Genomic DNA, 27,211 nt, shown 5'->3' on the forward strand with positions numbered 1-27,211 from the left:
TTAACCATTGGAAGGACAATGTGTCAAAAGAGAAAGAAGGGCTGAACAACCACGCTTTGGAAAGTCAGGTAGGCAGGCAGTGCTGAGGACCCCAGAGGCTCGAACCAGGAATTCGATGATGTCATTGCTGTGTGCTGGTTGCCTTCATCTCTTCTTATCTGGTGGCTTTAGGATCTCAGTCCAGCTGCCCTACATGGCTAGAGACACCACCACTGGCAGCTTTTATGCTCATGCTTTCCCAGATTTGCTACCAGTAGGGATGGAGGGGTGAGGTACAGACCCAGCTCTGGTTGGAAAAGTCTCAGGGAAGAAAGCCTGGCCTAAGCTGGGTCCCTCACCTAATCCTCAACAGGGTGCAGCCTTCGCTAGACTGCAGTGGATGGAGTAGGGGAGGAGCCACTCCCCAAGAGAAGAGAAAAGGTGTGCTGATCATTCAGGACAATTGGTTCTACTCCTTGGAAACAGAAACTTACCCTACTTTCATGATCATTTGAGAAAAATGTCCCAGAAGAAATGGCAGAAAGAATTTAGCCAGTGTTTGAGTACAGCTGCTCTCATTGTTGTGTGGGATACAAAGGGAATGTAGGAGAAAATTAAAGCACTGTTAATTTCTCTATTACTTACACATTTTTTTTGTGAACCTGATCCTCTGTTACACCAAATTGGACTGGTTATATGATCGTATGATGTTCTTCCTCAGACAAATGCCTAATTTTGTTTGCTTCGTGTTCTTTGAGTGTGATGTACAGGTACTTTCAGAATGATCTAAATTAGTACCATTGTTAGCTTAGAAAGGCAAAAGCCGAAACATACTTCAGTTTTAGATATGAGTTTTTACAGTTGGTTATTCTTTCACTATCATGAATATTATTCTTGAATGTACAGCATTGTTACTCATTTTCCCCCATGGCCCTCTTTTCTATATTTTATTTTTTAGATGTATAGAGTGAGACAAAGGAAGCCAATTATTTAATAAGTTTTTAAAAATTATTTTAAAGTACATAGTGTACATCCGTGACATAGTTTTCTAGATTAAAAAATATCAAATGTAGTTAAAAAAAATTATTTCTCTATGTCTGTTTAACAGGCTTTTTATGAACGTTTTCTTCCTTTTGGGACTTTCATGATTTCCCAACTAAGTGAAATTTTAAAAAGCTGGGGTAAAGTTTGGAAAAGTAATAAAGCTTGCTAGAAAACTTTTTTTCTTTTCTTTTCATAGTTAACTCAGAATTAGGTAAGTTTTTAAAAATGAGTCTTACCTCCTTCGGAAGCTTTTTGATAGTCACAGATTTGTCGCCTCTGTCCTCGCTGGTATCCTAACATCAGGAAGAGAGAAAACCCTCACATCTTTTCTCAGTGCCTTTTGCCTTTCTTCTTGCTGCTACCTGAGGATGTGTGTCTACCACTGAAGTCTGATAATTTAATTCACATTTCTCAGATCATATCAGGAGCTGTCTGATACCATTTTTCTTTTGTGAATGTGGCCATAATAAAATGACTTTTATACCTGGGTCTTCTGCTCCATTTCACACACAAATCCTGTTGTGTTTCTGCTAGAATGTGAATAGGAAAAACCATCCTGGGCCATGTAAATGTCAACCCATTTTGTATCTGACCTTACATCTAGGCTTTTTTCTTTAATGATGCATATGACCATTTCATGAACAAATACATGTAGTTGTGATAGAATCACCTGTATTTACTAGTGAAATTACTCTGAGGCTTCCTCCCCACAAGAACCCAGAAAACACTCAAAGTTGTATGATAATAAGAGAAAAATCCTATATTTTCAGGGAACACAATGAATGCTATATGGATTTTTTTTTTTTGGTATTATGATTAAGAAATGGCTTCAAAACATTCAGTGCAAACTCCTCCAGGATTTCAGTGTTTTGAGAAAGTATGTTAAGTCAATAACATTTCTGCAAATATATGGGCGTGTAAATCATGAATGGCATCAGTGGAGAAGAACTAAGTGGTAAAACTTTTAGGATTTACTAAAAAAATTAGGGCCTTTGTTTACTAAAATATACTGTATACCATGAGCATCTCACTTTAGAAGTTTATGGCAAACAAAAGTTTCTCAGTTTATGTGGAATTATAATCCTTTGAAAACTAACTTCTTTTGGGGAAGTTTTTTATCTTTTCTCTATCACTTTTCAAAATGAAATTAATTTTTTTTCTATTTCCCTCCTTTAGACTTTAAAGATTTAATGAAATTAACAAAGTAGATGACTTACTGTATTTAGTTTCATATGTATAAAGTAGCCTCTATTTATTCCTACTCTTTTCCTAATTTTCACCAAAATGTTTGTTTTCTAGCCCTTTTTTTTTTTTTAAAGCTTTTATTCCATCCTTTTCTTCTTTCTCTAGATTCGTTTGTTTTTGGCCCTGCCTGTCTGTGAGAGCCTGCTTACATGAAGGTCAGATGCTTGGCAATCTCATATGTCTAAGATAGCATCAGGTGGCTTGACGTGAAACAAGGGTTTCTGCATAGATGAGAAGTATGGCAAAGCCTAGGGGGTAAAACCTATATATTTTTCCTGCAGGAGAAAGCTCGTAGTTCTGCTTTTACCTAGCCTGTTCACTCAAACCAGTCTTTTCTTCATACACTCTTCTAGTAAGCCTGATTATCTAATTGCCTACTGTAGGGATGTTGAAGAGCTTGTGGTAAGACTGAGAAGTGTGGTAGTGTTATAAGGAGGAGGCACATTTCAAGCCATAAGAAGGAAAACCTGATACCAACAGAGAAAGAACCATAAAAATGAAGCAGAGAAACACATAGATGTGAGTTATTGATACTAGGAGCCAATAGTCTTTTGTATCCACTGTTAAGCCCTGAGGGCTGTCACTAATGTTCATAATTGATCTCATCAATTAATGATTAAATTATGTTTATTATACTCTATTTAATAAGTCGGAGGAGTATATAACACAATTTTAGAATTTTTAAAAATTACATATAACAGGCAGGCGCTTCAAGGGATCAATTTTGTTTACTTGCAAAAATGACCTAAGTAGAAGTCAGATTCTAGCTTTTTTTGTCAGCCTGTCTTCTTTTTATCTTTTCCTTTATACCCACTGAGATGAAATTTTTACAAAAGACTCTTTGCTTCTCTTCTTTGAAGATAGAGCCTTTACTTTAACCTCTACTATTTTTCTTCTATTTTTATTTTTCTTCTATGGTGTGGTTTCTAATACATCTCACTGTCCCCTCATAAAGATATTCTTAACAGCTCGTGAATCCGGTGTAACAAGAACAACAAAATGACTAGCTTCCTGAAGCTCTGCCCTCCAGCCACCATCTTTTACCTCTGCTCTGTGGCTAAATGTCTTGTATAGGTGTGTACATTTGTTTATTCAGTTTTTTTCTTCCCATACATTTCTCAAGCTCCCCATACATTTCCACCTATTACCAGTCCACCAAGTTGTTTATATTACTGTCATCAGCAACACATCCTAATGTTTATTTATTCAACAAATACTGAGTGCTTTTGTAGGGGCTAGAGAAAGATAGCAGAACAAATGAATAGAAGTCCATGGTCTAGAGCAGTTTACATTCTAGTCGAGGAGGAAGACAAATAAAGTAAACTAGATAGTTGAGGAAAAACAGCAGTGGAATATGATAGGGAGTGGTTGGGGAGGGAAGAACAATAACAGAAGAGTGAGGTCAGGGAAGAACTGTGAGGAAGTGAAGCTTGAGCACCAACTGAGCAATGAGGAGTTGGCCAAGCAATTACCTGGAGAAGAACATTCTAGGCAGAGAGAGCAGCAAAGACAAAGATTCCGGAGGGAGGAATCAACTTTGAGTAAAATAAAAATTGTCCAGCGTGGCCAAAGCAAAGTGTGTTGGATGCTGTGGGTACCCTGCTCAGATTCCCTTGGTCAGTATAGCATCTGGGCTAAATGGATGCTGACCTTCTCCAGGCCTGGATTGCTGACTGACCGGGCACATGGATGTGAAAAACTCTTCTTCCTGCTTCAAGAGGAGCTAATTAATGTTGGGTGCACTTGTTTCACCTGAGATCCTTCTTCCTTGACTTTTTCCACATCCTCATTCCTTTTCTCTGAGAGCATGCCTTCAATACATTAGCTGAAGAAAAATTCTGGCTCAGCTATTTCTAGAGAAGACTGACTTAAGACACACATGCAAACTTTGAGCTTTCTTTTAAGCTTCTGACCCTTTATTTAGTTGTCTGCCTAACCAGTCCACTTGGAAGTCCCAAAAAAACAAAACAAACAAGCAAGCAAACAAATTGTTGCTGTCTAGTCGATTCCGACTCATAGTGACCCTATAGGTCAGAGTAGAACTGCCCCATAGAGTTTCTTAACTGTAATCTTTACAGAAGCAAACAGCCACATCTTTCTCCTGTGGACCATGGCTGGTGAATTTGAACTGCTGGCCTTCCGGTTAGCAGCTTAATGACTGTGCCACTAGGGCTGCTTGGATGCCTCAAAAATACCTAAAATTTAATGAGATAAAAATTGGATTCATCGTAATTCCTCCTTCTTCCCAAACTTTTATTCTTCTTATACCTATTCCTTTCGTTCATGAGCCTACCTTTCACCTGGTTATGTCAAAGAATTCATTGTTGTGGCTGGATTTTCTCTTTCCACTAGAACTCATGTCTAATCACTTAACAAGTAAGTCATACTGAATGCCTTTCAACTCCTTTGTCTTTCCACCCCCATTGCCTTAGTTCAAGGCCTCATCATTGCTTGTCTGAACTATTGTCTTAGCCTCCCAAGTGGTTTTACCACCTCTTTTTTTTTTTTTATCCCTCACCTTCTGATGCATCTTCTACACCATTGCCCCACTGTAAAATGAAAAATCCCATCCAGTCACTCTTCTGCCTTGCATCCTTTGGTACCTTCCTTACAGGATTAAGTGACAACCTCTTGTAGGATAAAATTCCTAACTTCTTACCATCGCTTATGGGGTTCTTTATGCCATGACATTCGCCCACCTTTTTCTCAGCCTTCACAGCAGCCACCACTGTGTGTCCTGGATTCGTTCCTCAGATAGCTTCATTTTCAAGCCTCTGAGTCTTCACTCCTGTCATTCTGTTCCTCAGATGACATTCCGTTTCTGGGCAGTGCCTGGAAGCCTCAGCTTTAAGCTTCCTCCTGGTTGGAAGCCTTTTCTGAGCCATCCAAGGAAAGAAAGTGTACTGTGATCACTTGCTTTGTTTCTAACTACTCATCGACTTCCTTAAATACAGAGAGTATGGGTCTTCACATTGATAAGCACATCAGCACCTGTTTGTTGAATTAACAAATGAAAGTATAAAGGAGGAAATTTAGAGAACTAGGTTTGTTGGTATATATATAGGTACCTTAGTGAACTCAAACACTGTACATGTACCTATGAGATAAATTTATAGAAAAAAAGATATTGGAACTACGTAGATGAGGTGACTAAAGTTACACTTCTAACGTAAATTTTTTTCAGAGAACATTGAATGGTAGGGGAGGAGAGATTACGTAAAAACGACCTTTAGCCCTAAAGTATGAAGTTGAGAAATTAATCAATTCTTTTAAGTATTTACCGGATGCCTAGCTTTATGTTACATACTATGGGGGAATTAAAAAGAAGATGCATTTGATATTGTCTGTCTCTCAAGGACGTTAAAATAGGGAGTATGTCAACGATACAAGAGAGTGTTATGAGGTGGCATGTGATTAAATCCTAAATGATACAAATAATAAGTGCTGTCGGTTCTGCAAAAGGAGAGCCTTTGTGGGCTGGAAGGATGAGCAATCATAAACAAAACCTCAAATTCTTGCAAGACTCGTTGCAATGAAGTCCGCCCTGCAGAAACGATGTTCATATAATTCTGGTTTTCAGATATTAAGGAGATAGCTTTCTCGCTTGGCTTTGGTAGGTAATGTTTGTGTTTGAAGGAACTTTTTGTGAGATTTTGAATGAGATTTTGTGTTGTGAAAGAAATAAAATTGAGTATCTTCACAGTTATCGTTCAAAATGACGAAGGTGGAGGGGATTTACAAGTCGAGGGCTGGGGGAAGGTGGAGATAATTCATGTGCACCCAGCCTGGTCATCAGTGTACACCTAATCTCAAGAGCTATGGGAATATTGGCCATTCAGTATTGACACACTAGTTACCTCCTCTTGTTAAAGAAATGAATATTTATGAGGACAGATTACATGCCTGCCTTTCTTATTTCTCGATGAATGTATTTCTCAGTTGTTGGCTTGTTTCTTAATCTAATTTCTGCTCTTTTGTGGTTTTGTTTTCTGAGAACAGAGAGATCTTTTAAAAGAAATATAAACTGTAGATCACCCACTCTCCTTTAGGGGTCGCTATGAGAATATCAGTTTGGCATCTTTCCTTTGCTACCCAGCATCATGTGGCATGACTTGGCACGATTTGCCCAAGGATGGTGACATCTGGTTTGTGCTGGTATTTTATTTCGAGGGTGGTATGAGTTCTAAGCCCACTGAGAAGTCTACAAGCTCATAACTATGTATTTGATCACTTTGGTTCTGTAAGTGTTGCACCTGGGCATTTTTCTTCTCATCTACTGCTGCGTGATTATTTTAGATTGCCCATTATGTCTTGTTTGCAAATGATAAATAGGTGCACATAGACATTAAACCATTTTAGTGGCTTTTGCAGCATGACTGATAGTAGCCTAAACGTGGCCTTCTATAGGGCCTCAGATAATTGTTTAATGGGGTTGTCACTCAGGACACTTACTGGTTTCTTCCAGTGCTTTTAAAAAATTGAATTGAGCATGATTAGATGCATCCTCTTGATTAAATGTTTTTCCTCCTATGCAGTCACCATTAGCTGTTTGGCTCCCATTCTGTCTTCTTTTGAAGCTGCCCTGAATTGCAAATCAATATCTTTCTAAAGAGACAGTGTGTTGTGAATTGCCCGGGCGGCACATGCACGGTGACTTTGGCTGCAATGCTGCTGCAGAGCCCGGGTACTCTGCCTTCCTGGGAACTCCACAGGCAAGTCCATCGTGTTTGGAGAAAAAAAAAAAAATAGATTTTTTTTTCTGGGAAAAAGAATCGAACTGTTAAGCTCTTCACAACGAGTGCTAGCATGTCCTTTGTGTTCCTCTGAACCGTTTTTGGCTGTATTCCACAGAGATTAGCTTCTCTTGGGTGATTTCTGGAGGTTTTTTTTTTTTTTTTTTTTTTTTGCTTATGCTTCCCCCTTTCTTGGTTGTAGTACAGCCGTACCATTTCAGCTTGCTAGTGCAGGAAGATGTGAATTCAGTTGCTGTATGAGCCTGGCCTGGTGCAAACACATTGCTAGAGACATGTTTAAAGAGTTCCAGGTGAATCGAGCCTGAGAGAGACAACAGCATAACGGTAAGACGGAGCATGCTTAAAATTATTATAGCAGGGGTTTTAATTTGGAGGATCTCTGCACATCTGATTCCTGACTCACTCATTTACAACTTGAAAAGGATTCATTTATGCACATCATTTTACTCACCCTCTTCTATTTAACTGCCGAAAGCACCACAGATTGAGAAAGGGGGTATTTAAATTAAGGGAGGTTACTCCAGGGAGAGTCTCTTGAGGCTCCCCGAGGCTATTGCTTGTAGTTTGTAAACACCGGTAACAGTGATAAGATGAGGAAGAGGTTTAACGACTGTGCTTGTTTGCCACAGCTGAGTCTTATTTCTTTTGAAACTAGTCTTATTTACTATAGCTTAAAGAGATCTTTTGGATTGTTTTGCCTGGCTAGGTTTGGCTGAATGCCTTCTGAGTGAAGCAAGTGAAAGACGGAGACCACTTTTTTCATCTGGGTAAACTGATGTCTGTGAATTTAGCTGGATTGGGTCTGAGTGGAAAAACATCTCTAATACATTAGGGATCTGGGGCTTCCTCGCTGCTCATTCTGCTCCCGTTTCCCTTCTGGAGTGCAGAAATGCACCTGCTTTAAGTGTATGCTGCCTAGCAGAGGTCAGGGTGCCGGTATTTTGCATCATTACACCTGTAGTGGTTATGGTTTCATGCACAGAAGTGATAATCCTTCATGCCGCTCTGCTTGAAGTGCTGGCTCTAATAGTGGACACTTAGCTTTTTGGATGCTAATGGAGAACCCCTGCGTTCATGAAGGACTGGGGCAGCAGACAGGTTACTCCCCAGTGATGCTTACCTGCTCTTGAAGAAGGTAAAAATCAAGTGATAGAAACGGAAACCTGGACATCAGCAGAGGTTGAATTTCTGTTTCCTTTGTTAATTAGCACACAGTGTTGGTGGGGTTTGAAGTTGAAGGACATGTTTTAGTCTTGTTCAAAGTGAGACTAATGTGTGGTCCTGGTGAGTTTATAAGGATCCATCTATTAGGTAGGTGCTGGATGTTACTCATGTCAGCATTTGATATATTTTTTTTTTTTTGCTTTAAAAATAAATATGCTACTTACGTATGCTTTAATTAACTCAGTAATGCATGTACAATGCAGCGGTGTAGATAGTGAATATTAGTAGGGAAAATCCTCAATAAGTTGCTGTAGCATCTTGGCCACATGCCAGTTCTGTGTAATTTTGTGACATAGGAAAGAATACCTGATTATAGGCTAATTGAGAGAAATGTTGATAACATTTTAATGTTAGTGTTCCCTTCAATTGAAAAATTTGGAGGGGTTCAGGGAACTTTAAATGTGCTACTGTATGCACTCAGCTATTTATTGTAAAGGCTGGACGTTGATTTTTGGGAATGAATGTTTTGAGTTTTTTCCAAAGAGAGCTCAAATTTTCTTTTATTTTGACCATTTAATATTCCCTAGAAAATGAAGATGAACTATAACCTATTCTTTTCCAGACTTCAGTTGCTCTTTTTTTTTTTTTTAACTTTTTTCTATTTAGATGATGTGCCCGGTGTCTGCTGTTTCCTTTTCTAAAAGAGAGTGATGTGTTCTAGCTATTTATATTTTTACCTTCACTTTGTGTAAACTGTGAGGTTTATTTTTTCATCCTGTGACAAAAGGAATTGTACATTTGCAAAAAGTGGATGATTTGTGCATAGGTGAATAGTAACAGCAATATGACATGGATTTTATAATCATGCAATTTGTTGCATTCTACAAACATTTATTAACCACCTACTATGTGTAAGACAGAGCCCTGGTGGCTCAGTGGTTAAGAGTTCCACTGTTAACCAAAAGGTTTACAGTGCTGATCCACCAGCTGCTTCATGGAAATCCTGTGAGGCAGTTCTGCTCTGTGCTATAGGGTTGCTATGAGGTGGAATTTACTTGATGGCAACGGGCCTTTGGTTTGGGTAAGACACTGTAAGACATGCTGTGGAGGAAGTACGGGTGCAATCAGTGTACTCCCTTCCTTGAAGGAGCTAATAGTAGTAGTGGTTATTTTGCCCTGGACTCTGCTTCATTATACTTTCTTACAGCTAGTAAATTTTTTTAGTAAGTTTGATGCACTTAAAATACTATATTTTCTGCTTAGAAGAAACCTTCATCTACTTTCTTTTAAGCATTTAGTTCCTGAACAAACACTTTTGAAAAGTCTACTGTGCAGCAGTGGTAAGAAGAGCAAACCTGGTCCCTGTCCTCATGGAACGTAAAATCTACTTCTCTTAAAAATATTCCAAGAAGACATTTTGGGGCAAGATTTTTTTTTTTTTTTTCAGTTTTAGTAATTGTGAAACAAATACTATATGTCTTGATTTTTCTGTGGAAAAGACAGTAGTTTTTTTCCCCCCTTAATTATATGATGTCACTAAATCAAGTTCCCATATGGACACCATAATAGAGAATTTGGAGAGACTCAGAATGGAATCCTATAGGGTGGGGCAAGGATTAAGGAGTAGACATGCACCAAAGGAAAGGTCTATGGTTGTATTATATGTGGAACCTTTATCTGGCCTGGTAATTGAGCATGATAATTGGGCTACTAAGATTTTCACAGATTAAGCACATTAATTCTTTGCCGATAGAGAGCAACAATCAGCAGAAATACTCAACGGGAAGCTGGACTGTGGCTTTTGTCACTAATAACATTTGAATTTCACGCCCTCTGCCTCCAGTCTCTTACTTGACCTAACTTTATAAGCCGAGACTGATCATTTTGAGGTGCTCTTACAGAATCAGAGAATCTTAGAACTGGCAGGTACTTGAGAAGAGATCGTATTATCTAATTTACTCATTATCAACATTTAACCAGTGGGAGAACGAGACTCACCCCCTCCAGGGTTCCCTTCACTCACCACTGCTACTTTCACTAGACAACCAGAAAGCCCAGCTATCCCCTGAGCTAACCAGAGAGGAATGGGAACAGGTGTAACCTTGATATTAAGCAGCTTTCCATTGGATGAGGTAAGCCTAGCTTCGTCAATACAGTATAGCTTTCTCTTTCTCGGATTTCTTCCTGATACTGCTTCTCTTAAATTGAGGTGATTTTTCTGATACAGGATCCTTTTCAGAAAGCCAAATTTAAAGGCTCCAGAGCCGTCCATTTATTGGTCATCAACTGATTTGATGATTCTTAGACTGGGCCAGTCAGCAGTTTATATCAGTGCCTTTAACACGTCGTCTAGGGCACACAAACATATATAGGGGGATGCAGATTCAACATGGCAATGTCTGGTACTTGAGTCATCCCATCTTCCCAGTTGGCCCGGTCCGTCTCAATGAGTCTTATTCCTGTCTGCCTCCTTCTTCACCCCCTCCCCCCAACTACTTTGCTGTTGAGGCCTGACTTTTGATATGTGCTTGACTCAAAATCAGATTAATCAAATGCATGTGAAATTTGGGTGTGGGGAGTGGAAGAAGAAGGATGGATCAGAAAAAATTAATCACAGAGTGAGTATTGGCTCAGCTTTAACAGTGATTTTCTTTTGCATCATTTGAAGAGAGAATGGAAAGAAGCACTGCAGGTCAGATCTGTCCTTTGCTTATTTCTCCTGGAATATAAATCTCAGGGGAAATGTAAGGAAGACAACACATGGTGGTCAAGAGCTCAAGCTTTGTAGTCAGGAGTTCTGGAATAAACCCTGGCTCCTCTCTCTCTCTCTCCTCTGCTTACTGTCTGCATGGCCTTGCACAGGTGGCTTAACTCATGGGTGCTTCAATTTACATAATGATTTTTATAATGGAGATAATAATAAAAAATAGTACTCACATAATGGGATTGTTGTAGGGATTAAATGAGAACATATTTAAAAAGCATTTTTCATAGGAATTGTTAGTAATAAGACTTCACTAAATATTAGCAGTCATCATCTAAAAATCCTAATCTCCATCTCTTTTCTATCAACTTTCATTATATCTTGACCAAAATCCTCCTCTAGTTGGCTTCATTATTGAAATATATGACAATTTCTTAGTGTTACTGGGTTTGAGTGGATAAGAATGCTCTTGTGTTCTGTTTATCATCTGGCAGGCTTTGGAAGGGTGTGTGTTCTACAGACTTACTGTCCTGTGCAATTGCTACATGTTTGCCCCAGTGGCGTATTCCTGAGCTAAACGAGGTCTTGCTAAAAATACAGAAGTTGACAGTGAAATGCTTCTGGCAGCACTGGGGTTTGTTTTCAGGTGGCAGAGAAGCAGCAGGATATGTGCACCCCACCGCTCTGCTCTATTCATCTTGGATATCTCAGTTAGGATTCACTATGGACTTTTCTCCATCCTAGGGAAGGTTTACAGAGACAGTCTTTATGAGATCAGTGAGGACTTAATATTAATGGTTTGCTGTCAGATTTATTATTGCAGAAAATTTAGCTCTTTACAGTAGATGGACCAGTTGTTAAAGCTGCATTGAAAGGTACTTCTGTTTTCTCCCTAAAGGTTCATTGTTCACTGTGTTTCTCTTCATAAGCTCTGTGTGGTTAGTGACCCATATATGATTCTCTGAAAATTTTGAGCTTCAAAAGTCAATCCTACATTGACTGATGTCCTATATTTTTCTGAGTTCTTTGGTGGGGTTTGCACCTGGATTTATTTTATTTTATTAGAGTGAAAACATTAAATTTTAAACTTTTTAACATCTCTATTGACATTAATGACTAAATTATTACCTAAACATTAATAATACATTTAAATTTTATTAAAAAGATGATTATTATAGGTGAAGAGATGTAAGTTGTATTTATTTACATAGCCATCTGTTTCAGGATAGGAAGATAGTAAACAATTTTATTTCTCCTTCAGGGAAGGAATTTAAAAATATTTATAATCCTTATGTTTAAATGCTGTTCATATGGTTACCGGGGAAAAAGAATTCAGATCCTGGTGGATCAGACAGTACCTCCAATAGTGTCTTCCTTTCAGTTTCTGCTTTTAATGTTATTGCACCTTCTGGATGGTTTATCTTACATGAGGGACAGCATAGCAAGCTACAGATATTTGAAAGGCATAAACATGAAGGAAGAACTGAGCCTGGTTTAGTACAAAGAAGCTAGGGTAGTGCAGTGAAACTCAGAAGACAAACAAAACAGAATTCAGAAGACACCTGAAACCATCATTTGCACAGCCTTTAGACAAATGACAGCCTCTCTAATCTTTAGGATATTTATGAAGCGCGTATAGGTAGAAACATCCTGGACTGTGTTATTGATTTCAGACGTCTATGAACCAGAATTTAGCCTGATCTGCTTATTAGTTCTTAATTACTCATGCTTCTGACATGGTGGTTGTTGTATGTCATCGAGTCGTTTTTGAATTGTTGTAGTTATTATTAGTCAGCCCCCCTTGCCCCAGGGTATTATATACCTTTGCATGGGGTGGGGTCCTTCGAAAATATACTCAGGTCCTGAGGACTCAAGACAAAATTAAAAAAAAATCTATATATAAAACCATAAATTCTATGAGGAAGGGAATTCCTGTTTGTAGAACAGACTTTTTTCTTTTCTAGAATAAGAGCTTTAATGGAATAGTAGTACCCTGATGAAGAAACTAATTAGCCATGCAGTGTGAGCCACTTTGTGTAGCTCATTTCTGCTCCTCGAGAATGGGTCTTCCATTTCCCCACTGTAGCTCTGGGAATTTTGTAGGTTGGAATAGGCTTTTTGCTTTGTGGAATCTCGGTACAAGGGTACTCCCTTGCTGTGTGTGGGGATTCTCATTTCATGTGCCCCATTTCTGAACCGTCTGGCTATAAATGGGAGGAGGATAGGGAAGAATATAGATGTCAGTTCTAATATTTCACCTCCAATACTGTCTACCCATTTGGTGATGTGCTATAAATGCTTTACCCCAACTCTGTCTTTTTTTTTTTTCATGATGGAATTTTAACTAGCATATAAGTATCGATGTCAAGGGGAGTCAGGAAATTTGCGTATCTTCTTCCTTCTCCCCTTGACCTTTTGGGGATATTTAGTAAGTTTTTTGTGGAAGCAGCAACTGAAAGATGTCTCACCCGCACTTCCGCAGTTTCACCTTGTCGTTCTGAATGGGCGTAGGACTTCATGTCCTTTGTCCAATCTCAGGGTGGGAAACGTTCATTTATGCCATGGAAGCAAAGTGCTTTCTTTCCCATGGGAGTACTTGTTTTAGGAAACATAGTACTTTTCACAAATGTAAATTCACTTTTAAATTTCATTTCCGGATCCTGAAGCAACTTTATTCTAATTTTCCTTTTCAAAGGTACCACATAAGCCTTGGCAAATATAGAGCAAAGCAAGGTTCTGGGTTCAGTTCTCCTTAATGTTTTATACATACTGTGTCCAATGGCAAAACAATGTTTCTGTATTAGAAACAAGTAAATCTGTAAGTTTCTGTTCAGGAATGTAATGTCACATATGCTGATATAACCCATGTATATTCTTTTTTCTCTATTCTACATTCCCTTCCAGTCCTAGTACTTTGAATATTCATAAGTATATTATGTGGAAATTATTGAGAAATTTTATATCAGAGCTCTAAGTTATACTAAAGAATCATATGAAATTACCATGATCTTTGGTGGAAAGTTTGAGCAAAAAAATGATACCCAAGGAATACTAACATGATTAGCATTCATATTGTACCTAGAGACAAATTTTTCCTCTAAAACCCTTGACCTGTCCTACAATCTTCTTCTCTTATTTGACCATAATAGTGACCATAATAGTAGAATCTATCAATTACATGGTTTAGAGCAGTGTGTCTCAAACTTTGATGGGCATTGATCACCTGGGGATGTCGTTAAAATGCAGATTCTGTCTCAGTGGGACCACGATGGGGCAGCAAGGCTTAAAGAACATCACAGGTGAAATCCTGATCTCCAAAGATAACTACATTCGGAAACCTATTTAGTCCACAACCAATAATATACATGGTACTTCTACCCTTAACTAATGTTGTTGTTAGCTTCGTCCAATTGGCCATGACTTATGATGACCCTGTGCAAAATGGAACAATTGCTGCCTGGTCCTGCACCATCCCTGATTGGTTGCAGTTCGTACTGTTGTGATCCATAAGATTTTCATTGGCTGATTTTTGGAAGTAGGTTGCCAGGCCTTTCTTCCTAGCCCGTCTTAGTCTGGAAGCTCCACTGAAACTTTTCAGCATCATAGCAACACACAAGCCTCCCCTGATAGACAGGTGGTGGCTGCCCATGAAGTGCATTGCCCAGGAATCGAAACTGGGTCTCCCGCATAGGAGGTGAGAATTTTACTACTGAACCACCATTGCCCTCAACCTCAGTATGTTGTTGTGTGCCATTGAGTTTATTCTGACTCGCAGTGATCCCATAGGACACAGTAGAACTTCCGCATAGGGTTTCCTAGGCTGTAATCTTTATGGGAGCAGAACACCAGGATTTGTCTTCTGCAGAGCATCTGGTGGGTTCGAATCAACCTTTCAGTTAGCAGCCAAGTGCTTAACCATTCGTTGTGGCACCAGGGCTCCTCACCCTTAGTCTAAGTGTTAATAAACCTTATGTTAAACTTATCATTATGATTTGGACAGAATAAAGAACCTAGGGGTCGGTAAACATATGCATCTGTATAAACCTGTAAGCAAAACTGTGTCTTTTGTATATTTAATCTCAAGTGTCTAATCATAACAGAAGGGAAAGCAACTAAATAAAATTATTTTAAAATGTATACTAAAGCTTAAGCTGCTGGGAAGACCACTTCAATATTTTGTAATAAAATTAGCAAAACAATTATCAAGTCTGTAGGTGGTAGTTATTGAAGCTCAGTAAGGGCTGTAACAAAACTACAAGTCACTGAAACAGTATATAAAGGAATGTAATGTCCTCAAGGGTTCCCCATTCAATGGTGTCCATTAGCTGATGGATTCAGGATTTGATGAAATTAGGTCAGACTCCAAAAAAGCCAGTCAACAGAGAAATAAGAATTTTTGAACTAAAATATAGTATTAGACATTGAATTTTGAGTGGGAACAGTGGGTTGAAAGCTTTTTCTTTGGAAAAGGTCTTGACTCAGAAGGTGCCTTATTGTTATGTAGTTTCTCTTAGGAATAATTTTTTAAATTGCCTGTGTTTAGTTAAAGGGGAAGGCTTATAAGAAGAAAGACAGTCAATCATTGAGTAAATATTAACGGAATACCATTTTCATGCACAGTCTGATGTGCTTTGGGTACACTGAAAAAGTGGAGGGTATGGTTTCTGTGCTCAGGATGTTAAAAGTTTGGTCACGGAAACGTAACACATGAGAAACAAAGCAAAATGAAGAAACGCTATCCACCGACCCCAGCTAAATAAACCAAACACATGAAAAGAAATGTCAGAGTGGCTAAAATTATCAGACAACATATATTTAAGTGACAGATCATAAGGCATAATCTAAAAATGATGTAGTTCTTAGTGGGGACAGTTTTGGTTGTGACAGTGACTTAGGGTCATGACTGGCATTTTGTAGGCAGGAACAGGCTTGCCAAACATCCTGAAATGTGTAGGGCCGTGTGGCACACAAATAATTCCTCAGCCAAATGTTCGGGCACCTTCAATAAGAAACAATGCCAGAACTTCAGAGTTAAAGAAGATCCATGAAGACGGAGAAGTGCTCGTGGTGTGTACCAATTTGCCTCTTTCTAAATGGTAAAACCCTAAGGGAAAACAGAACCTAAAAGGAAGCACAAAGAAGAGTATTTATTTGTCTGGCCTTAGCATCAGGTTGACCTACTTGAAATAATTTGCAAGTTGTAAACTGCTGCCTAGATTTTATAATTAGAGCTGTAAAGACTCGTAACAACCCTCTGTACAACAAAACCAAACACTGCCCAGTCCTGCTCCATCCTCACAATCATCTTTATGCTTGAGCCTGTTGTTGCAGCCACTGTATCAGTTCATCTCATAGGGGATCTTCCTCTTTTTCACTGACCTTGTACTTTACCAAGCATGATGTCCTTTTCCAACATGTCCAAAGTACCTAAGACGAAATCTCACCATCCTTGCTTCTAAGGAACATTCTGGCTGTACTTCTTCCAAGACAGATTTGTTTGTTCTTCTGGCAGTCCATGGTATATTCAATATTCTTCACTAACATCATAATTCATAGGTGTCAGTTCTTCTTACGTCTTCCCTACTCATTGTCCAGCTTTCATATTCATATGAGGTGACTGAAAATACCATGACTTGGGTCAGGTGTACCTTAGTCCTCCAAGTAACATCTTTAATTTTCAACACTTCAGAAAGGTCTTTTGCAGCAGATTGCTCCATTTCAATATGCCGTTTGATTTCTTGACTGCTGCTTGCATGGGTGCTGATTGTGGATCCAAATAAAATGAAATCATTGACAACTTCAGTCTTTTCTCCATTTATCATGATGTTGATTATTGGCCCACTTGTGAGAATTTTTGTGTTTTCTTTATGTTGAAATGTAATTCACACTGAAGGCTGCAGTCTTTGATCTTCATCAGTAAGTGCTTCAAGTCCTCTTCACTTTCAGCAAGCAAGGTTGTGTCATCTGCATATTGCAGGTTGTTAATACGTCTTCCTCCAGTTGTGATGCCACGTTTTTCATATAGTCCAGTTTCTCGGATTATTTGCTCAACATACAGATTGAATAGGTATGGTGAGATGACACAACCCTGACGCACACCTTTCTTGACTTTAAACCATGCAGTGTCCCCGTGTTTTGTTCAAACAATTGTTCTTAGCCTATGTAGTTGTTCCTGGTGAGCATGGAATTCCCATTCTTCTCAATGTTATCCATAATTTGTTATGATCCTCACAGTTCAAATGCCTTTGCATAGCCAGTAAACACAGGTAAACATCTTTCTGGTATTCTCTGTTTTCAACCAGGATCTATCTGACATCAGCAATGGTATCCTTTGTTCTGTGTCCTCTTCTGAATCTGGCTTGAACTTCAGATAGTTCCCTGTTGATGCACTACTGTAACCACTTTTGAATTAACTTCAGCAAAATTTTACTGTGTGTGATATTAATGATACTGTTCAGTAATTTCTGCGTTTGGTTGGATTGCCTTTGTTGGGGGTAGGTATAAATATGGATCTCTTCCAATAGGTTGGCCAGGTAGCTGTCTTTCAGATTTCTTTGCGTAGATGATTGAGCCCTTCCAGCGCTGCCTCTGTTTGCTGAAACATCTCGGTATTCCATCAGTTCCTGGAGCCTTGTTTTTTGACATTCCATTCAGTGCAGCTTGGACTTCTTCCTTCAGTACTATCGGTTCCTGATCGTATGCTACCTCCTGAAATGGTTGAACGTTGATCAGTTCTTTTTGGTACAGTGACAATGTGTATTTCTTCCATCTTCTTTTGATGCTTCCTGTGAAGTTCAATATATTTCCCATAGAATCCTTCAAGATTGCTATTCGAGGTTTGAATTTTTTCTTTACTTCTTTCAGCTTGAGTAATGCTGAGTGTGTTCTTCCCTTCTGGTTTTCTAACTCTAAGTCTTTTCACATTTTATTATAATACTTTATCTTCTCAATCCCCCTTTGAAATCTCCTGTTCAGCCCTGTACCTCATCATTTCTTCCATTTGCTTTAGCTACTCTATGTTCAAGAGCAAGTTCCAGAGTCTCCTCTGACATCCACTTTATTCTTTTCTTTCTTTCCTGTCTTTTTAATGACCTTTTGCTTTCTTAGTGTATGATGTCCTTGATGTCATTCCACAACTCATCTAATCTTCGATCATTAGTGTTCAATGAGTCAAATCTATTCTTGAGAAGGTCTCTAAATTCAGGTGGGATAAACTAAAGGTCATATTTTGGCTCTCGTAGACTTAATCTAATTTTCTTCAGCTTCACCTTGAACTTGCATATAAGCATTGATGGTGTGTTCTGCAGTCAGGCCCTGGCCTCGTTCTGACTGATGATATCAAGCTTCACCATTGTCTCTTTCCACAGATGTAGTCAGTTTGGTTCCTGTGTATTCCATCTGTTGAAATCCACGTGTGTAGTCACCGTTTATGTTGTTCAGAAAAGTCATTTGCAGTGAGTAAGTCATTGGTCTTGCACAATTCTATCATAGGATCTCTGGTGTCATTTCTGTCACCAAGGCCATGTTTTCCAACTACCAATCCTTCTCTCTTTCCAACTTTCATTCCAATCACCAGTAATTATCAATGCACCTTCATTGCATGACTGATTAATGTCAGACTACAGAAGTTGGTAAAAATCTTTAATTTCCTCATCTTTGGCATTAGTGGTTGGTGGATTCATTTGAATAATAGTCATATTAACTGATGTTCCTTGTAGGCGTATGGATATTATGCTATCACTGTCAGTGTTGTACTTCAAGATAGATCTTGAAATGTTCTTTTTGATGATGAACACAATGCCATTCCTCTTCAGCTTATCATTCCCGTCATAGTAGAGCATATGATTGTCTGATTCAGAATGGCTAATACCAGTCCATTTCGGCTCACTAATGCCTAGGATATTGATCTTTATGCAGTCCGTTTCATTTTTGACGACTTCCAATTTTTCTAGAATCATGCTTCGTACTTTCCAGGTTCTGATTATTAATGGATGTTTACAGCTGTTTCTTCTCATTTTGAGTCATGCCACATCTGCAAATTAAGGTCCCGAAAGCTTGACTCCAACCATGTCATTAAGGTGGACTCTACTTTGAGGAGGCAGCTCTTCCCCAGTTATATTTTGAGTGCCTTCCAACCTGAGGAGCTCATCTTCTGGAAATATACCAGACAATGTTTTGCTGATATTCATAAGGTTTGTACTGGCTAATTTTTTCATAAGTAGACCGCCATGTCCTTCTTCCTAGTCTGGAATCACTGCTGAAACCTATCCACCATGGATGACCTTGCTGGGATTTGAAATACTGGTGGCATAAGTTGCAACATCACAGCAACGTGCAAGCCACCAAGTACAACAAACTGACAAACACATGGTGTCATTCAGTCACCGTGGCCATTTTCTCCCTGATACCATTCATTGTTTCTATGTGTTACTGGCTCCCTGCTTTTCAAGCTTGTGAATAGTAAATAGTGCCTTTGCAATAAGGAATAATACATTGCAGTGGTACTTTTCAAAAGACTCAAATGCCTGCATTCGGTCTTAGGGCCCAGTCATTGCTTTCACATTTAGCAAGTGAAATGCACCACTGTGAGCAGTTCTGTAATATTTAAGGGCAGCTATTTTTGTTCCTTAGCTGTTAGTACTGCTTTTGTCATAATGAAGAACATGTAGTAGTAGTAATGTATAGAACCTTAACAAGGGGATTGGTTAGTTTCGCCATCCTGCTAGGCTTAAAATGAGCCATTCCAGAGGTGAATGGATGACCTGACTACTACCAAGAAGGAGAGACAGGAGTGGAACATTTCCTTTGGACCTGAGAACCCTGTGCTGAGACCCTCTTATATTGAGGAGACAGAGAGAGCTGAAACTCTGGAGACGGCAAGACAGCGAGAAGCAGCGGCAGAGAAATGGCAGCAGCAGAGGCAGCAGAACCAGGTGACCAGCAGGAGGCAGGACAATGAGCTTCCCAGCCCATGCAACAAGAAAGTGCTCTTGGGCCGAAGCTCACTGGCACCTGAAGTGGGGTGCCTCCGGGTACTCACTGGCAGAGCTAAAGTGTTTTGTTATACTTGCCCGAGAAGGGCAGAGTTTGGGCTGAGGGGCCGAGGGTCAGAGAGAGGCCTGCCTGTGGGCATGACTGAGAAGAGGGTGCCTTGATCAAAGAATTGTACCCTGAATTATAACCTATTACTTCCCTAATAAATCCCATCACTGTGAGTACGGTCTGTGGGTTCTGTGTGGCCATTTGCAGTGAATGATTGAACCCAGCAGAGAAGTAGAAAGTGCCACGGGTGGGATGGGTTGTGTCAGAGTTGGTGAAATGGTTGGAGGGTGGAAGTATGTTTGACCTCCGCTTACAGGAATCAGCCTTGGGCTGATGCTGATGGTGATGCTCTCTCCCCCTCATGAAGTTAGAGGAGGTCAGATGCTGCCCCGCCACATCATTTTGACATTCTTCTGTGTGTGAACAGGTCAGCTCGTCAGTCGGTTGCGATTACCGTGATCCTGACTCGTGGTGACTCCGTGTGTATCAGGGCACAGCTGTGCTCCGAGGGTCTTCAGTGGCTGATTTCTTTGGAAGTAGATCACCAGGACTTTCGTCTGAGGCACCTTTGGGTGGACATAAACCTCCAGCCTTTTAGTTAGCAGCCAAGTGCATTAACGTACTGATTTAAGGGCCCCCCAAGTTGTAAATGACTGATGACAGTTCTGTATTGGGAGATTTTGAGAGAAGATACTGAACAGGAAGGAGAAAACCATTAGGCCCTCACAGGGGGTATGGACCAGGGAAAAAAGACAAATATTAAAGGTTGTTTGGATGTCAGGATTTTTGCTTTGTGCTCATGAGGAACCTGTACATGGATCAAGAGGCAGTCGTTTGAACAGGACAAGGGGACACTGCATGGTTTAAAGTCCGGAAAGGTGCGTGTGAGGGTTGTATTCTTTTCACCATACCTATTCAATCTGTATGCTGAGCAGATAATCTGGGAAGCTGGACTGTATGAAGAAGAACAGGGCATCAGGAGTGGAGGAAGACTCATTCACAACCTGCATTATGCAGATGACACAACCTTGCTTGCTGAACGTGAAGAGGACTTGAAGCACTTAATGATGAAGATCAAAGATCACAGCCTTCAGTATGGATTACACCTCAACATAAAGAAAACAAAAATCCTTGCAACTGGACCAATGAGCAACATCATGATAAACAGGAGAAAAGATTGAGGTTGTCAAGGATTTCACTTTACTTGGATCCACAATCAACACCGATGGAAGCAGCAGTTAAGAAGTTAAAAGACACATTGCATTGGACAAATCTGCAGCAAGAGATCTCTTTAAAGTGTTAAAAAGCAAAGATATCACCTTAAAGACTAAGGTGCTCCTGACCCATGCCGTGGTGTTTTCAGTCACATGATATGCATGCGAAAGCTGGACAGTTAATAAAGAAAACTGAAGAAGAATTGACGTCTTTGAAGCATGATGTTGGCAAAGAATATTGAATATACCGTGGACTGGCAAAAGAACGAACAAATCTGTCATGGAGGAAGTACAACCAGAATGCTCCTTGGAAGCCAGGATGGCGAAACTGCGTCTCACATACTTTGGACATGTTGTCAGGAGGGATCGGTCCCTGAGGAAGAACATCATGCTTGGTAAAGTAGAGGGTCAGCAAAAAAGAGGAAGACCCTCAATGAGATGGATTGTCACAGTGGCTGCAACAATGGGCTCAAGCATAGCAACAATTGTGAGGATGGTGCGGAACCTGGCGGTGTTTCGTTCTGTTGTCCATAGGGTCACTAGGAGTTGGAACCAACTTGTTGGCACCTAACAACAATAACGCTTTTGCATTGGACCTGTGCTGGACGTTCCTTTCGTGAATGCTAGAAGACCTTGACTAGCTACTGCCTGATGCAAAATGCATATTTGCTGTGGGTCAGCTCTGAGTCTTTGTCAACTTTTTTCCCAGTCTCTGTCTTCACTAAGAGTGTGGGGTGAAGAAGTAGAGAAGATCACACCCAAAACCCAGTAATGCCAATAACCAGAAAATGGTTGTTTCAAAAGGACAATTTCCAGCCTGACTGAATTCATTTGAAATGAATGCCGACCTTAACTGAATAACCTTAACTGAATTAAGTTGTGCTCTTGCAAATCCACAGCTGTGAGATTCATTGACAGTTGTCTGGATTTTAAGCTAAAATCAGAGGCCAAACTGTGACTTTTGGAGCCTCTAACACTGCTTGAATGTCTAACAATTTTTACTGATCTTTGAATCTGCCAGTTAATGAACAGACCCCTTTTAACAATGAGTGAACCAAAATAACTGATTCAGATGAGGACCCAGATGTGTGGGCACATCTCTAAGCTTGTTTGAACTTCTAGGTCCTATTAATTTATTGGAAGAAATAAAAGAACAGATGTTTATTTTGGCATTTGTGATGATTTCTTCTTTTTATTTGTTTTCGAATACCACGAGACAACATTGCTTATGTGATTTTGTCACTTCAGTTTATAAATGGAACAAGGAAGTGTGGAAAAAAAAAGGAGAAAGGGAGAAAACAGATCCTCAGTTCTTATTAATAATTCAATGTCTTGTTTTCAGGTGGTGCTGATACTATAGTCATGTACTATGACTGGCCTTGGACAAACGTATCCAAAGTGTTTTCTTCTTGCTCCATGAATCAAGAAAACATTTTTAACTTGTGGAATACCTTACTTTCCATGGATCAGCAGACCTTTGCTAGACCCTTCAAACAGAGAGAAGCCCTAGTGACGTAATGGTTAAAAGCTCAGCTGCTAACCAAAAGGCCTGTAGTTCGAATCTACCAGCTGCTCCTTGGAAATTCTGTGGGGCCATTTTGAAGAACAAGGCTGTCTTGAAGGCTACAAAATGAATAGAAGACACAGTCTTTGCCCTATAGAGGATGTGATTAAAGTATCACTGAAAGAGAATAACTACAATCCAAGTTATGCCAAATATTGGATCAGGCTAAATGCATAGTCATTGAGGTGAATTCTTAATAAAGGAGTGGTCTGAGTGATGTGGGATTTGATAAACAAGGGCTTCTGGGCAAAGGTGATTTTTGAGACAAGTCTTGCATGATGTGGCACCTCCATGGCTTGGTATGGGAAGAAGGCTTTTCAGGGTGAGGGGCAGTGAGAGATGATGGCATCGGAAATGTCCAAGCATCTTCTGTGCCTGGATCATCTACCACTACTGGCCTTTGTACTTGGCCAAGTGCCCATGCCCTTAAAAATATGTATAGCTAACAAATGTAATTTTGAAAAGCAATTTTTTCTCAGTCTATTTATGCATTGATTAAAGACTCAGTTAAAGTCCCTTAATTTCAATTACTAATTTAGTATGACTGATTATTTTAACATGTTTCAGGCACCTTAAACAACAAAGAAAACATCCACACATATGATTATTACAAATTATATTACTGTACTTACTTATATCCAGTTTTAAGCTGATAACACGGTGAGTTTAATGAATTTTATTATTACTTCTATATTTATACCTTCCAAGGCTTATTGTTGTTGTTTGGAGCTGTTGGGTCGATTTTAGCTCACAGTGACCGTGTGTGACAGAGCAGAACTACCACATAGGGTTTTCTAGGCTGTAATCTTTTTTTTTTTTAATTAATTTTTATTGTGCTTCAAGTGAAAGTTTACAATCAGGTCAGTCTCTTATACAAAAATTTACATACACCTTGCTATACACTCTTAATTGCTCTCCCTCTAATGAGATTGCACGGTTCTTCCCTCCATTCTCTCTCCTCATGACAATGTGGGTAGCTTCTGGCTACCATCTCATCTCCCTCTCATCTCCCCTCCAGACAGGAGATGCCAACATAGTCTCATGTGTCTACTTGATCCAGGAAGCTTATTCTTCACCAGTATCATTTTCCATTCCATATTCCAGTCCAATCCCTGTCTGAAGAGTTGGCTTTGGCAGTGCTTCCTGTCTTGGGCTGACAAAAGGTCTGGGGACCATGACCTCCAGGGTCCTTCTAGTCCCAGTCTGACCATTAAGTCTGGTCTTTTTATGAGAATTTAGGGTCTGCATCCCACTGCTCTTCTGCTCCCTCAGGGGTTCTCTGTTGTGTACCCTGTCAGGGCACTCATCGGTTGTGGCTGGGCACCATCTAGTTGTTCTGGTCTCAGGCTGATGTAGTCTCTGGTTTATGTGGTCCTGTCTCTTAGGCTCATAATTACCTTGTGTCCTTGATGTTCTTCATTCTTCTTTGATCCAGGTGGGTTGAGACTCATTGATGCATCTTAGATGGCTGCTTGCTAGTGTCTAAGACCTCAGATGCCACTCTCCAAAGTGGGATGCAGAATGTCTTCTTAATAGATTTTATTATGCCAATTGACTTAGATGTCCCCTGAAACCATGGTCCTCAAACCCCCGTCCCTGCTACGCTGGCCTTCAAAGCATTCAGTTTATCCAGGAAACTTCTTTGCTTCTGGTTTAGTCCAGTTGTGTTGACCTCTCCTGTATTGTGTATTGTCTTTCCCTTCACCTAAAATAAAACTTATCTACTATCTAATTAGTGAACACCCCTTTCCCTCCCTCCCTGACTCCACCCTCTTGCAACCATCAAAGAATATCCTCTTCTCTGTTTAAACCATTTCTCCAGTTCTTATATAGGCTGTAATCTTTATGGAAGCAGATCATCAGATCTTTTGCCTGGGGAGCCACTAGGTGGGTTCAAACTGCCAACCTTTTGCCTGCCAAGCACTGCCAAAGCAATTGTTTCCCCAGTAGGGCTCCTTTCTAAGGGTTATATATAGATCTACTTATTTAGATACCTTCTAGAGGTTCAGTATAACATTTTGTTTGTATAGTCCTGGGGTTATATAATCTTTAAAAAGCCACAAGTAAAATAATGCCTTCTTGGGCCAGCCAGTGTTACAGTATCTGAGTTGTTGACTGTTGGGGTCTTGCTTGCTTTTCCCAAAGTAATTCAGATCTGAGTCATTGATTAGCAGTTAACTGAGTTTTCTTTTTAAGGATTAAGTTTCCATTATGTTATGAAAAATTAACCAATTTTCAAAGCACAACTTTAACATTGATTTCAAATAGGTTTTTGGAACCTTGTCTCTCCACCAGATGTGCACTTTGTAAAACATTGCTTAGGCAATGTTCCATACCCTTTCGACTGTTTCTGTGTTACACTGACCTGGTCTGTTATCATTGGAATATGCTATGCTTCTCTTCTGTCTACACTCTTTTCACAGGCCCTCATCAGCTCCTCCTATTCTTGGTACAGTTCCCACTTTTTCTGTTGCTACTTGGCTTACTCACAATTCCTGTGTTAAAGCCATCCTGTTATATTCTTTCTTTTTCTATTACAACTGACATTTACCCTCTATATTAATTTTTTTCTTTTGAGAATAATAATGGACTCATGGTCTTTCAAAACACAGTTTGCTGCATTTAGTTATAATTTTATTCTCCTTTTAGTGCTCAAATAAGTAATCATAGTTTGGCCGGTGAGAGCCACTAAGGCAGATTCCTTTGTCCTTCTAGCACTATCACTGATAATTTTGAAAGGATCCTAGTTCTCTGGTAACGGTGGGATGCTCCACAGCTGTTTTGTGACTCTGTCTCCATGACATGGAATCAGCTGCCTACCAAAAGGTCCTATTTCTTCTTAGTGGAGAATTATTTAACATTGACCAAAATCTGGGCTAGGGGTCTGCATGAAAGTTAGTGGATCAAAGGGCTACTGTGTGGTAGTTGAAAAAAAAATCTATCTTTTTGAGGTTGTGTGTTCCTACTGAATTTTTTTTTTTTTTTTTTTCTATTTGACATATCAAGGTTCTGTCCTTTAGTTAGAGTATGAGTTACACCTTTCACCACGACCTTCTACTGCATTGACCGTAGCACTTTGTTGTGGGAAGAAAGGCACATTCTCTTTGGGGAGGGAAAGTGTTTATTTGGATTTTTGACAGGTTGATAGAAGGATTGAAATGAAGACTGGGGTTCTGGGGAGCAGCACCAGTGTCTAACCTGTCCCCTAGAATCCTTTCATTGGTAGGACCCCAGTCTGCTCAGTCCTCTCTTCATGCAGCTTGAGTATCTCAATAATTCTATTCTATTCTAGGAGCTGCAAGAAATTACTGCTTTCTGGAGAATAATCACAGTTCTTATTAATTTTGCCTGAATCGTTCTCTTCATCTAACCCCTCCTTCTTCTGTTCAGCATTCACAGGGAAGTTCCCTGACAAGGTTGTGAGGTCAGCAACACTGATTCCCCATATCTTTATTTTGAGCCTAGATTCAGCTTTCTGTCGTGCTTGTGGTTAGTAGAACTGGCCAGATCACATTCCAGTAGCTTGTCCCAAATATTGGTAACTTGAAACTTTCTCAGAACAGTCACTTTGCCCTAAGTGGAAAACTCAAGTATAGATTACTTTCCTGGACAAAGAAAACTCATGCACAAAGCAGGTGCTGATACTGGTATTATTCACACAAACCCAGGTAATGTGGAGGCCAGCACACATTGTGTGTAATTGGTGTGGAAGACCTGTTCATGGCTTTATATCAATAAATGGAGTTACAGTGTACAGGAAACTTTTAATGCATTGTCATGCTAGTAGTCACGTAGTATTTAATGGATAGTAAGTAGTCTGTCAGTTTACTGTACTGTGGTGGCGTATATGTTGCTGTGATGCTGGAAGCTGGAAGCTGTGCCACCAGCATTCAAATATCAGCAGGGTCACTTAGGGTAGACAGGTCTCAGCTGAGCTTCCATACTAACACAGACTAGGAAGAAGGACCCAGTGGTCTACTTCTAAAAAGAATTAGCCAGTGGAAACCGTATTTATGCCTAATTTAACTCCCCCCTCCCCCCCAAAAAAAACCCTACAATAAACTTTGTCTAACACACAGTATGTTTTTGTTATTGACAACAGTTCCTTTTCATTTAGGAATGGGTAAAGCCAGGAGCTGGGTGTAAGAAGCGAAAATATGTCTGTCTTGACTCTGGCTTAGATAAGCTATCATTGTACCAGGGATCCGTTGTTTTCTTTGCTCAACCTTTTACTTTTAAACTTCCTGTTTTCTTATATTTAAGGTATGTCTCTTTTTGAAGTGTTTGTGTAGATCTTTGCCTGTTTTTAAATGTTATTATTGAGTTTTGAGAATTCTTTATATATGTGGACACACCATTTCTTATTCAGGTACTTGGTTTGCAAATATTTGTTTTTTCATTCCTTCAAAGATCAAAACTTCTTAATTCTGATGAAGTCCAATTTATAAATTTGTTCTTTTATGAATTGTGCTTTAACTGTTCTAAGAAATCTTTGCCTATC

General features: G+C 39.6%; 1 protein-coding gene across 2 annotated transcripts in view; it reads left to right on the top strand.

The window, feature by feature from the left end:
* Nucleotides 1-27,211, top strand: part of CDK14 (cyclin dependent kinase 14) — a 693,252-nt gene that overhangs the window by 136,986 nt on the left and 529,055 nt on the right. The window contains exon 1 of one of the 2 annotated variants that reach the window (XM_049893962.1): nucleotides 7,199-7,346. The exons of the other annotated variant lie outside the window; for it this stretch is intronic. The gene's annotated coding sequence lies outside the window, so the exon portion shown is untranslated. Of the gene's footprint in view, nucleotides 1-7,198; nucleotides 7,347-27,211 lie in introns of those variants that run through there. 2 annotated transcript variants of the gene reach the window in all.

The sequence above is a fragment of the Elephas maximus genome, chromosome 8, assembly GCF_024166365.1.
Source record: "Elephas maximus indicus isolate mEleMax1 chromosome 8, mEleMax1 primary haplotype, whole genome shotgun sequence".
NCBI lineage: Eukaryota > Metazoa > Chordata > Mammalia > Proboscidea > Elephantidae > Elephas > Elephas maximus.